This window comes from Hylobates moloch, unplaced genomic scaffold (assembly GCF_009828535.3).
Source record: "Hylobates moloch isolate HMO894 unplaced genomic scaffold, HMol_V3 SCAFFOLD_21, whole genome shotgun sequence".
NCBI classification, from domain to species: domain Eukaryota; kingdom Metazoa; phylum Chordata; class Mammalia; order Primates; family Hylobatidae; genus Hylobates; species Hylobates moloch.
In genome coordinates, this window is record NW_026652296.1 from 3530279 (window position 1) to 3542665 (window position 12387).

The 12387-nt window shown below is 46.8% G+C and overlaps 1 long non-coding RNA gene and 1 pseudogene across 1 annotated transcript in view; one reads left to right on the forward strand and one right to left on the reverse strand.

The window, feature by feature from the left end:
* The first annotated feature begins 213 nt into the window (after positions 1–213).
* The window catches only part of LOC131382234 (uncharacterized), a 35701-nt gene continuing 23527 nt past the window's right edge, over positions 214–12387 (forward strand). The window contains exons 1-2 of the long non-coding RNA XR_009211524.1: positions 214–316; positions 1640–1745. This is a non-coding gene — a long non-coding RNA (uncharacterized LOC131382234). The remainder of the gene's footprint in view (positions 317–1639; positions 1746–12387) is intronic.
* Positions 1052–1199, reverse strand: LOC116461365 (putative ribosomal protein eL39-like 5; annotated as a pseudogene).

Here is a 12387-nt window from a genome sequence, read left to right on the forward strand (position 1 = left end):
GCCTTTCCCGCGCTTTCTGAGCTGCCGGCGCGTGCGCACGCCACACACCCAGAGGCGGGGCTGGACAGGCGTATGCGCAGAGCACGGCGTGGAGTGCGCAAGCGCAGGACTCTCAGGCGCGGTCCCACCTGTGAGGCACTGAGGCGGGCGCCTCTCTGAGTGTGGGTCGCTCAGGCATCGGCCCTGCGTGGCTGAGCTGAGAGATGCTTGTGTGGCGTGCTGTAGATATTGGACCCAGAGTCCCTTGAGATGATTTAATTATTCTGGGAGTTGGCTATTTAGGGACAGCAATATCAGCGATTTTTCATTAAAACAGGTAATGATAAAGATCCAACTGTGTGGGATAACAGTTCTCGGCACTGGGTTCAGCTGTGATTGAGGCGAACGCAATCCCTGTCCTTACTAACCTTTCATAGCAGTTGAATGCCTCCAAAGCCCTTTGCTCCCAGGTCTCTCTTCTGATTCCCTTAAGAACCCCAGAAAGTTCCTAATGTGTCATCCTAATTTTGCAGGAGCCAGGAAAGGTCCGCTCCGAGCAGGCAGGCCTGGGTTAAAACCCCAGCCCTCCCACTCTGTAGGGAGTAACTGCGTTACTTTACTTTAGGGTAACTGCGTCTCATATAATGTTTGGGATATATTTTACTAAAAAGTTATTTTGTAGCCACGCACAGTGGTACTCACCTGTAGTCCCAGCTACCAGGGAGGCTGAGGCAGGAGGATGGATTTAGAGGCTCCAGGAGCTGGAGGCTGCTGTGCGCTAGGATTGTGCCTGTGAATAGCCACTGGACTCCAGGCTGGGCAACACAGGGAGATCCCTCCTCAAAAAAAAAAAAAAAAAAAAAAGTTCTTTTTTTTTTTAATGAAAGGTCTCACATATTTATTACTGAACCCAGCCAACCAACGCATTCATAACAGATTCAAAGAGAAAAAATATATTCTCAATAAAACATGTACAACTCTCCAGAGAGTGGTGACATTTTCACCTTGATGTGGTAACATGATTGTGACCTTCAGACAGCATAAATATGTGTGCCCTCTCATGTGCAATTCCTTATAGGCCCAACTTGGTTCTTCTCCAATGTCTCCTTTTGGAGTTGTACCTGATTTTATCCGGTGTTCATCCGAATCCACTGGGGACGATTTTGCTTTTGTTTCTTGGCCAGGAATTGCTTAATCCCGAAAGTCTTGTGGGAAGACATGGCAAGAAGTGGAGTCAAGCACACACCACGATGGCAGAGAAAGGAACGTTATTTCCTTGTTTATGTGAAATTCAAACTTAACTGGCGTCTTGTATTTTATCTAGCTCCTCTCCCTCTATACCATGTCGTCCCCTCACAGACTTGGTGAGTGGTGCCTTTCCCCTACTTGCTCCAAGCCTTCTAGAGCAGAAGATAGGAATTCTGAAGCCCAAGGAAAGGAGTCCTAACTGGGAAGGGTGAGAGGACAGTGGAGCGAGACCCTGGAACAAGGTGGCTCCAAGGCCTTTGGGGGCCTGGTCCTGCATGGGTGGGGTGCTGGGGCTTGGCCCCAGAAGAGCTACTTGGGAGAACTATTTTGTTCTTTCTGTTCCTGGTAATTTGATATCTTTCCAACTAAAACTAGTTTCCCATCATAAATAATGCACTCCCTCTGTTCACAGGGATGGCTGCCTGTGTTGATGGCTGTTCTGCATGTACCAAGCACTGTGTTGACGGCTTTACATTGCTGTTATCACAAATACTTCCTCACTGCCTACCCTGCACCAGGTAAGGTTTATTACCGAGGACACGGCTGTGAACAAGGCAGGTAAACCCCTTCCTTTTAGGGAGCTCAGAGCCTAAAAGGAGGAGAGAACTAAGGGCAATCAGGTGAACTCTTTTTTATTTTTTGAGGCGGAGTTTCGCTCTTGTTTCCCAGGCTGGAGTTCAGTGGCACAATCTTGGCTCACTGCAATCTCCACCTCTTGGGTTCAAGTAATTCTCCTGCCTCAGCCTCCTGAGTAGCTGGGATTACAGGCAAGTGCCATCACACCCAGCTAGGTTTTTGTATTTTTTAGTAGAGACGGGGTTTCACCATGTTGGCCAGGCTGGTCTCGAACTCCTGACCTCGGGTGATCCATCCTCCTCGCTCTCCCAAAGTGCTGGGATTACAGGCGTGAGCCACTGCACCTGGCCAGATGAACTCTTACATAATTAAGTTGGCAGGGTAAGAAATGCACTTAAAATAAATCAATGACTTTAAGAGGTGAAAAATAGTACACCCAATTTACACATGAAGAGACTGAGGTTTGGAGAAATTAACCCTTTTGTGCAAGATTGGACCTCCAGTAAGTGACAGAGCTGAGAGTTAAACCTTGACTCCAAATTCATGCTCTTAACCACTTGGATATGAGGCACCTGTGGGGGTCTGGCTTGGAGTGTATAATCATTCTCTGGGGGCTTCTTTGGTGGTGGTCTTAGTTTTCTCATCTTTCAAATGAGGGTGTGCGGCAGGTGGGTTCTCATGCATCATCCCCAAAGAGGAACAAGCAAAGGAAAGGCCCTTGCAGGCCGGGAGGTCAATGACATCGTCAAGGCTTGTCTGCTGGACGGTGCCTTTCCCCTGGGACTAGAAACATTTCTGTCCACTTTTCCCTGTCCCCTGAGGACAGAGCCTTTGGTATCACTCAGCATTAGACTCAGCCAGAAGCCAGCAGCCTTGCTAGATCTGACACAGAATGAAAGGTCCTGAGCTGGGTGGGGGCACAAGGAGAGGATCAAAACAGTGAAGTGAAGTGAACAAACCCGTAATAAACCTGGCATTCCTGAGAGGAGAAACCGCAAGGTGCGACTTGAAAGGGCTTGGCTGGGGTTCCCACTGCGCTGACAAAAGCAGGAGGGGCAGCTCACCCTCCAGCAGCTAGGCTCTGCCTGTGCCCTGCAGGTATCCTGCTCCACGGCAGGACTTGCAGGCCCTCCCCCAGCAGCTGTGTGCATTACCTTCACATCAAAGTCAACAGTCCCAGCCCCAGGCTGTGAGCAGGAACCAGAAAAACATATTCTGCTCCTAGCAACACATTGCAAATGAAACTGACAAATGCCAACTTGCAGGGCAGTCGCAATACTGAGTTCTCCCTATGGGCCAGGAAGCTTCCCCGCAAACCCTACTAGCCGGTGTTCCCTCCAAACTCAGACTCAGTCCCAGAAACACAGTAGAGGGCCAAAACCTTTGTGCAGGCTGGAAAGGAGTATTGTTTAAATTAGGTGCAAAGATCTATTCCACCTCTAACACATCCAAAAAAGGGAAAGAAGGGAGGCAAGGATGGGGAGGCCCTTTCAACAAACCAGACAGGAGAGGATAGCATACTTCTTACATTTAAACAAGGTGGCTTCTCTAGCAAACGTAAGTGAATTTTAACATTTTGTAGATTCATGGCAGGGCACGGTGGCTCACGCCTGTAATCTCAGCACTTTGGAAGGCCGAGGCGAGCAGATCACTTGAACTTAGGAGTTTGAGACCAGCCTGGGCAACATGGTGAAACCACGTCTCTACAAAAAATACAAAAATTAGCCAAGTGTGGTGACCTGAGGTGGAAGGATCGCTTGAGTCCTGGAGGCAGCGGTTAGAGTGAGCTGAGATTCATGCCACTGCACTCCAGCCTGGGCCACAGAGCAGACCCTGTCTCAAAAAAAAAAAAAAAAAGAAAAGAAAAAAGAAAAATATGTGGTAGATTCTTGTTAGACAAGAAGTAGAGAAAATGCTGTAATATTTTCTTTACTTCTTGAGGGTTTATAGCCATTTTTCCTTTGCATTTTTTAGCTTTCAAAAATTGTAAGACTGCTACATGCTTCTCATAAGATATTGACATAATTTGGAAGTGTGTGAGGTGTGAGTGAAAGAGAAAGAGACCTCCCCGCTCCCCATCACTGCAGCTGCACTGGCTCCACCTTCTTGGGTCCTGCTTTTTTTTTTTTTTTTGAGATAGGATCTCCCTCTGTCACCCAAGCTGGAGTGCAGTGGGGCCATCAAAGCTCACTGCAGCCTTGACCTCCTTGGCTCAAGCGATCCTCCTGCCTCAGTCTCCCAATGTGTTAGAATTACAGGTGTGAGCCACTGCTTCTGGTCTGGTCTGCTCTTCTCGCTGCAACCTTTGGATCCTGGAGTTGTTCCTTCCTGCTCTAAGGCCTTTGCACTTGCCTTTCCCTTAGCAGCTTGGGACCCCTTGTCCTTTTTCTTTCCCTACTCCCCTCCCTTCCCCTCCCAAATCCAACCTGGCTAACTCTCCTGCAGCCTTCAGATCGCCCTCTGAACATCTCCCTGGGCTACACCCCTGTGTCTTGACTCCTGGTTACCTTGTGCCCATAGCTCCATGTGGCACATGGAATGATTGAATGAATGACTCCTCATGGGGTTACCTCTGTTACCTATTCCTTGTATTTTATCCCAGGCATTTTTCTATTCATGCCTAAATTAGCAACGTGTCTAGAGTAAGATCTCACTCCGCAGACTGGTATTGCTGCTTCTGGTAATAATAGGAACTGGGGTTCGCTGACGGTCAGACACTGGGCCCAGTGCTTCATGCATAAAATCTCATTTACCCTCTCCCATTTTACAGCAGAGAAAGTTGAGTACCGAGAAGTATGAAAATTGCTGGGTTTCATAGAGATGCAAGTGACAAGGTGCTGACAGGAAGGGTTTCTTTGATCTAAGCCGCTATATGATATTGCCTCAAAGTCAAGGTAACTTAGTACTGATGAATTAATTTGCTTGTTTTTGTAGCCAGTGATCATGTACCAGGATGTGTGATGTAAAGCAGATCATATCCTGGTGTGAATAAAATGAAATCTAATGTTAAGAAGATCACCAAAATATTTGCAAGCCTATGGGTCATCTTATTAACAAAAGCAGGATGTTCACTTATTTTTAGAGAGTGCTGTCATGCACTACCATGGACCCAACACCAGCTTCCATGACTGTCAACTCATGGCCAATGTTTTTTCACCCACATCCACCCGCTTCCCTACCCTCACACCAGATTATTTTGAAACCAATCCCAAGAATCATATTATTTTATTAATAAGTGTTTCAGCATGTTTCTAAAAAAAAAGGACTCTTAAACACATTATAATTCCATTATCATACTAAAATATATGTTAACAATCATTCTTTAATATCACCAAGTATTCTATCTGTTGAAATTGCTCCAATTGTTTCAGCAATTGTTTTCTTCTCATTTAAAAAAGTTATCTATTTTAATTGACAAATAAAAATTGTATATATCTATCCTATACAACATGTTGTTTTGAAATCTGTATCCATATTTAGCTTGATTAGCTAGATCATGCTAATGAACATACACCTTAGCTCACATACTTATCATTTTTTGTGGTGAGAACACACACAGGTAGTCCTAAAATCTACTCTCAGCGATTTTCAAGAATACAATACCTTGTCATAAACTGCAGGCACCATGTTGTACAGTAGAGCTCTTGACCTTATTCAGCCTGTCTAACTGGGATTTTATATCTTTTGACCCCTATCTCCCCAGTCCCCTAGCCCCCCTCTGTTGCTCACCATGCTACTCCTACTTCTATGAGTTTGGCTTTTTTAGATTTCACATATAAGCGAGACCATGCGGCATTTGTTATGTTTGTTTAGTTTGTTTTCATCAAGATGTGAATAAGGTCCATCCACACGTGGCTGTTGGTTGATATGACTCTTAAGTCTCCTAAATTCTATACGTTCTTCTCCACTTTTCTTTCCTTGCAATTTACTTGTTGAAGAAACTGAGTCATTAGTCCCAGAGAGTTTTGTGCAATTAGGAGTTTGGGGATTGCATCCCTGTGATATCTTTTACTATGTTTTTCTGTTTCAGGTATTTCTTATAAATTGAGAGTTGAATTTGGAGGTTTAACTGTTTCTGGTTTGATGTTTTTTCATAAAAATATTTCACAGGTGGTTTGAAATATTTATTTTTCATTTTTAGGAGGAGTCCTGCTCTGTCGCCGAGGCTGGAGTGCAGTGGTGTGATCTCTGGCTCACTGCAACCTCCGCCTCCTGGGCTCAAGTGATTCTCCTGCCTCAGCTTCCTGAATAGCTGAGATTACAGGTACCCACCACCACACCCAGCTAATTTTTGTATTTTTAGTAGAGATGGGGTTTTGCCATGTTGGCCAAGCTGGTCTTGAACTCCTCACCTCAGGTGATCCACCCACCTCGGCCTCCCAAAGTGCTGGGATTACAGGTATGAGCCACCGTGCCCGGCCTAGGTTTAAAATATTTAGAACCTCCATTATAACCTTCCAGAACTCCTGTGGCTGGGGCTTCCAGGTTGAGAACTTCAGAGCTAGCCTCAATCTCAGCCTCTCATTCACTGAAGTAGCAGCCAAGCCTGGGAGGATAAGTCACGCTGAGCAAAATCCCTGCAGCCTGCAAAATCCCTTCACAGACTACTGACCCAGATGGAGAAAGCTGAGGAGGGTTTTAGAAAAAGCAGCTTCCCTATGCTGCACTGAGTCGCCCTGGGGATTTGCAGGGGAGGTTCCCCGAGCTGGTTCGCTTTCTGCTTGCTAGCACGCAGGGTGGCTTTGTGCCACAGCCCAGCCTGACTCATCCTCTCTGCTTTTTATTTCTTTCCTCCTCACACCCTTGCTGAGCTGCTAATTGCTCTCCTCCACCCTCCCCCTTGGTTGGAATCCTGAGGCCCTGACCTAGAGACACCCCATCACAAGTGTTTTCCAGCCAGCTCCAAAATCTCATCTCTGCTTTATTTGAAAATCAGTCAACATTAAACAGAAACTTGCTCTGATTTAAGGAGACTTTTAAAACTCTGAAGTAATTTTCCTTCTCTCCCTTCACTTCTTCTTTTCCGTTTTTATTGTTTGTTTTCCATTTTTTAAGACTTCTTGGCAACTGGTTTTGAGAGAAAGAGACCCTTTTGCAAAGGACCAGAAGGCATGTCCAGTGTTCAAACCCAAGGCCATGAAACCCCAAAGGTATTTTCCTTTCCACATCTCTGTCTTTTCCACTCCCAGGCACACACCAGAAGGGCTGCCCGATTTACACATTGGCAGGCTTATGATTCATCCAACAAATGGTTTAAGCACCTTCATGGTTCCCAGGGCCCTTCTTAGTACTGGAGATTCAACCAAGCTTGGCATCACCAAGTTCCTGCACACACATTGCTGGGGAAGGCAGATTAAAAAAAAAAAAAAAAGTCCAGGAACAGTGGCTCATGCCTGTAATCCCATCATTTTGGGAGGCTGAGGCAGGAAGATTGCTTGAGCCCAGGAGTTTGAGACCAGGCTGGGCAACACATTGAGACCCCATCTCTGCAAAACATTTTTTAAAAAAATTAGCTGGACATCGTGGCTTATGCCAGTAGTCCTAGCTACTTGGGAGGCTGAGGCAGGAGGATCACTGGAGCCCGGGAGGTTGAGGCTGTAGTGAGCTATGATCAAGTCACTGCATTCCAGCTCGGGTGACAGAAGGAGACCCCATCTCTAAAGAAAAACAAAGAAGGAAAAAATTACACAATTTAAATTCAATCACAATGTGTTAGAGGGAAAAACAATCTGTGTGGTAGGAAAGTGGGTGACTGGGCAGGAAAGTGCAGTGAAGGTGGGAGAGAGGAGGGCAGAAGAAACCTGTCTCGGTGAGGACCTTGGAGCTAAAGCCTTAGCTATGAAGAAGATCTGAGGGGACGAGCTCCAGGCAGAGGGACCAAGGAGCTATGCAAAGGCCCTGTGGAGAGATTCACTGGGAGATCTTAAAGGTCAGAGAGCAGGCCAACGTTGTTAGAGGGATGGGGGGGGGGGGGGGGGGGGGGGGGGGGGGGGGGGGGTCTGTCGGCCACAGTGAGGAAACAGGTCTCTGTTCTAAGGCAGTGATTCCAGTGGGGGCGATTTTGCCCCGAAAGGACATTTGGCAATGTTGGGAGACATTTTTGGTTGCCTCCCATTTGGGGGCAGTTGCTCCTGGCATCTAGTGGGAAGGGGCCAGGGATGCTGCCTATGTCCTGCAAAGCACAGGACAGCCCCCTACCACAGAGAGCTCATCAGTCCCAGATATTAATAGTGCTGAGGTTGAGAAACCCTGGTCTAAGAGTGGTGGGAGGCCATCGGAGGGTCTGAAGCAAGGGAAGGATGTCATCTATGTTAAAAAAGGAGAGTGGAGTGTGGGGAGGGAGAGTGGAGGTAAGGAGATGGGGAAGACGGTGCACTTGTCTCAGTGAGAGATGCTTCTAGATCCAGGAGGCGGACCTCAAGGATGGAGAGAAGGCAGATGCTTTGAGATTGTTCCTGTTCAAGTAAGCTATGGTCAAACATATTTTGGAAATGTTGTACACTATACCAAGATAAGCAGTCTAGCGTGAATCCCAGAGCAAGGCTATTTAAGTTCAGATCTTGGCTTTGCCTCTTGTTAGCTGTGTGGTCTTGCGCAGGATTCTCAACCTCTCTGTGCCCCAGTTTTTCCATTTCTAAAGTGGAATAATAGTGTCCATCTCAGAGGGCTAATGTGAGGAGTAAATTAGTTAATATACATATAAATAAGCTAATAGATGACTAGAACACTGCGAATACTCAATAAGCATTATCTGGTATTAGTACATACTCCTTTTGGGAGTATCACTAGTTATATCCACAAATTGAAGTCTCTGAGAAGACCCGTAGCAAAACTGTTGCTGGACTTGCTTAGCCTGCATTCACTAAACTTATATTTTCATGACACGTCCCCCACCCCCACCAACTCCCTGAACACTCTGAAAACCAGGGATCCTCAGAAAACATTTATTTATTTATTTATTGAGATGGAGTGTTGCTGTGTCCCCCAGGCTGGAGTGCAGTGGCGTGATTTCGTCTCACTGTAACCTCCATCTCTGGAGTTCAAGCAATTCTTGTACCTGAGCCTCCTGAGTAGCTGGGAATACAGACGTGCGCCACCACACTGGCTAATTTTTGTATTTTTAGTAGAGACAGGGTTTCACCATGTTGGCCAGGCTGGTCTTGAACTTCTGGCCTCAGGTGATCCACCCACCTCACCCTCCCAAAGTGCTGGGATTACAGGCATGAGCCACTGCACCCGGCCCCTCAGAAAACATTTTAAAATCATCTTTATTGAGATCTAATTCACACATCATAAAATTCATTCTTTTAAAGTATACAATTCAATGGTTTTTGGTATATTGAAAAAGTTGTGCAATCATCCTCACAATCTAATTTTGGAACATTTTGTCTCCCCCGAAAGAAACTCTGTACTTATTAGTAGTCTCACCTCATTCTCCCTTCCCCCAGCCCTTGGAAGCCACTCATCTACTTTCTGTCTATGAATGTGTCTGTTCCGGACATTTCACATAAATGGAGTCATACAGTATGTGGCCTTTTGTGATTGACTTCTCTCACTGAGTGTAGTGTTTTCAAGATGCTGCCATATAGCATAGATCTGTGTTTCATTCCTTGTTATGGTCAAATGCTATTCCACTGCATGGAGAGACCACATGTAGTTCATCTGTTCATCAGTTGCTGGACACGGGTTGTTTCCAGTTTTTGGTTATTATAAATAATGCTGCTATGGACATTCAGGTACAAGTTACAGTGTGGATACATGTTTTTATTTCTCCTGGGTAGACACCTAGGCGTGGAATTGCTGGGTCACATGGTGAGCTCCGTGTTGAGCTTTTTACAGAGGAGAGCACTCTGAGGTTTGTGGATGCTGGCATTTTGTTTGCTTTGCCATTTCCCCCTTCTTCTCCTTTCTCTCCCTCACCGTTCCCCCGTAGTCCCAGAGGCCAATGAGAACTTTGCTTCTTCCCAAGTGTTTGATCTTGAGGAAGTGATTTATTCTTCTCTCAGCCTCCATTTTCTCACCTGTAAAATGGGAATAAAGATGAAATGGGATTATTTATGTAAAGTGCTTGCTCTAGTGTCTAGTAGTCAACTGGCTGAAGACGTATTGTTACTAGTGGCATCTGTGAGTGTGCATTGTGAGATCATCTTGATGTAAGCAGTATATGGATTGGTAGATGCAGTTGCCAGCAATGCTGTGATGAAGATTCCTGTGTTTGTCTCCTGGGCAGGACGTAGGATACACACATCTTCACCTCCATTGGAGTTTGCCAACTGAATCTCTAAGGCAGTTGAACCAACGCACACTCCCAGTAGAAGAGTTTTCACCACACCATTCTTGCCAAGCCCTGATAATTTCTTACTTTTTGCCCATTCGGTGGGTATGACACAATGTCACCTTATGGTTTTGATTTGAATGCCAGATACTTTATCTGGATTATGTTATTTAGCACTTGCAGACACCTTGTGAGGTTGATACTAATATGATCCTTTTTTTTTTTTTGAGACACAGTCTCACTCTATTGCCCAGGCTGGAGTGCAATGGCACGATCTCAGCTCACTGCAACCTCCGCCTCCTGGGTTCAAGCGATTTTCCTGCCTCAGCCTCCTGAGTAGCTGGGACTACAGATGCCTGTCATCACGCCCAGCTAATTTTTGTATTTTAATAGAGACGGGGTTTCACCATGTTGACCAGGCTGGTCTCAAACTTCTGACCTTGTGATCCATCTACCTTGGTCTCCCAAAGTGCTGGGATTACAGGCATGAGCCACCGTGCCCAGCCATATGATCCCCATTTTGCAGAGGGAGAAACAGACTTTGAGAAGTAAAGGGCTGGCCCATAAAACATGAAGCCAGGCAGTCTGGTTCCAATGCCTAGGCTCTCCATCTCAGCTTCACTCTCTCTCCTTGGAGCCTGGGACTGACAAATAAACATGAGAAAGACCCCAGGGTGACTACTGAGACTGCCAAGAAATTGAAGAACTACATTCATTCTTTCAATAAGCAAATACTTATTTGTGCCAGGCTCTGTGAACAAAATAAAGTCCCTACTCCCAGGGCTTCCAGTCCAGTGTGGGGAGACAGCAAATAGATTTGTAACATCACATAAGCTCTGGGAGAAAAATCAAGCAGGTAAAGGCGCTGCAGGGTGATGTTTATGTGAGGAGGTCAAGGGAGGCTTCTCAAGGAAGGGACACTTGGACAGAGACCTGGACATTTGTACAAGAAGGGATGTAGTGAGGGTGCGAACCACGTGGCCAGCTGCAGGAAGAACCTTTTTGGCAGAGAGAACAGCACGCACGAGACCTGCATGGTGGCATGATTGGGGTGTTTGAGGAATACCAAGGCAGCTGTGGTAGGCAGAACTCTAGAGCTGGCTCTGGATTCTCATTGGCTGGTTATTCAACCAAACAGGAATCCAGGTGCTGCTGCAAAGGGTTTGCAGTTGAAATGAAAGTCCCAAGTCAGTTGATCTTGGGATATGAAGATGATCCTTATGGGACTAATCTAATCAGAGGGGCCCTTTAAGAGCAGAGGATCCTCTCTGGCTGGCACAGAAGAGGTCAGAGGGTTTGGAAGCACGAAAAGGATTCCAGGGGCCCTTGCTGGCTGAAGATAGAGGAAGCCACGAGACAAGGAATGCAGGTGGCCTCTCCAGGCGCTGAGAGCTGCCCCCAGCTGAAAGTCACCAAGGAAATGGGGACTATCATCCTGTAACCACGAGGACCTGGATCCTGCAGTTAGAGAAATGAGCTCAGAAGAGAACTCGAGCTCCTGGTAAGAGCACAGCTGGCAATACATGATTTCAGCCTGAGCAGAGACCCCAGACTCATGCACTGGACTTCTGACCTACAGAACCGTGAACTTAGAAACAGGTGTTGTTTTAAGCTGCTAAATCTGGGGCAGTTTGTTACACAGCGTAGAAAACAAATACAGAAGTTGTGTGGCTAGGACAGGGGGCACAAGGGGCAGAAGGCGGAGATGAGGCTTGGGAGGGACTGATTGCCGTGGTGAGGACTTTGCCTTTTATGCCGAGGGAGGCAGGAAGCCACCAGAAATGTGTGACTCTTAGACCGCCTGGCCCTCTGCCACACACTCGCCTTCTCGCAGGTTCCATCCTGCCCAGTTTTTGTTCCACCACTGCAGCCCACTTCCTTACGTTTATCCATCTATCAACTGATGTATGTATGTGAGTCAGTCAGGCCCTGGTGATTGCAGGGGACGGGAAACCAGCACAAAGTACTTATCCTCCAGATCCAGGGACTTCAGCGTGAGCTGGATCCAGGAACTCAACTATTACTTTCAGAAACCTGTGTCCTTCCATCCCTGCCCTTCGCCCTCTTCTGTGTGTCTGCGTTTTCAGGAGGGCTCCCCACACGGTGGCCAGGATGGTCGCCAGCAGCTCTTGCCTTCACCCTGCCATCCCAGTGATCCAGGCAGAGAGACCCCCACCTTTCTCTCAATGGCTCTCCTAAAAGTCTTGGAGATGACATGCCTTGGCCCAGCTGGGTCACAAGGTCACTGTGAAGCCAATCACAAAAGGTGGGCAGCCGTGGGGAGAATACGTTTAATGGCTGGGCCTGGG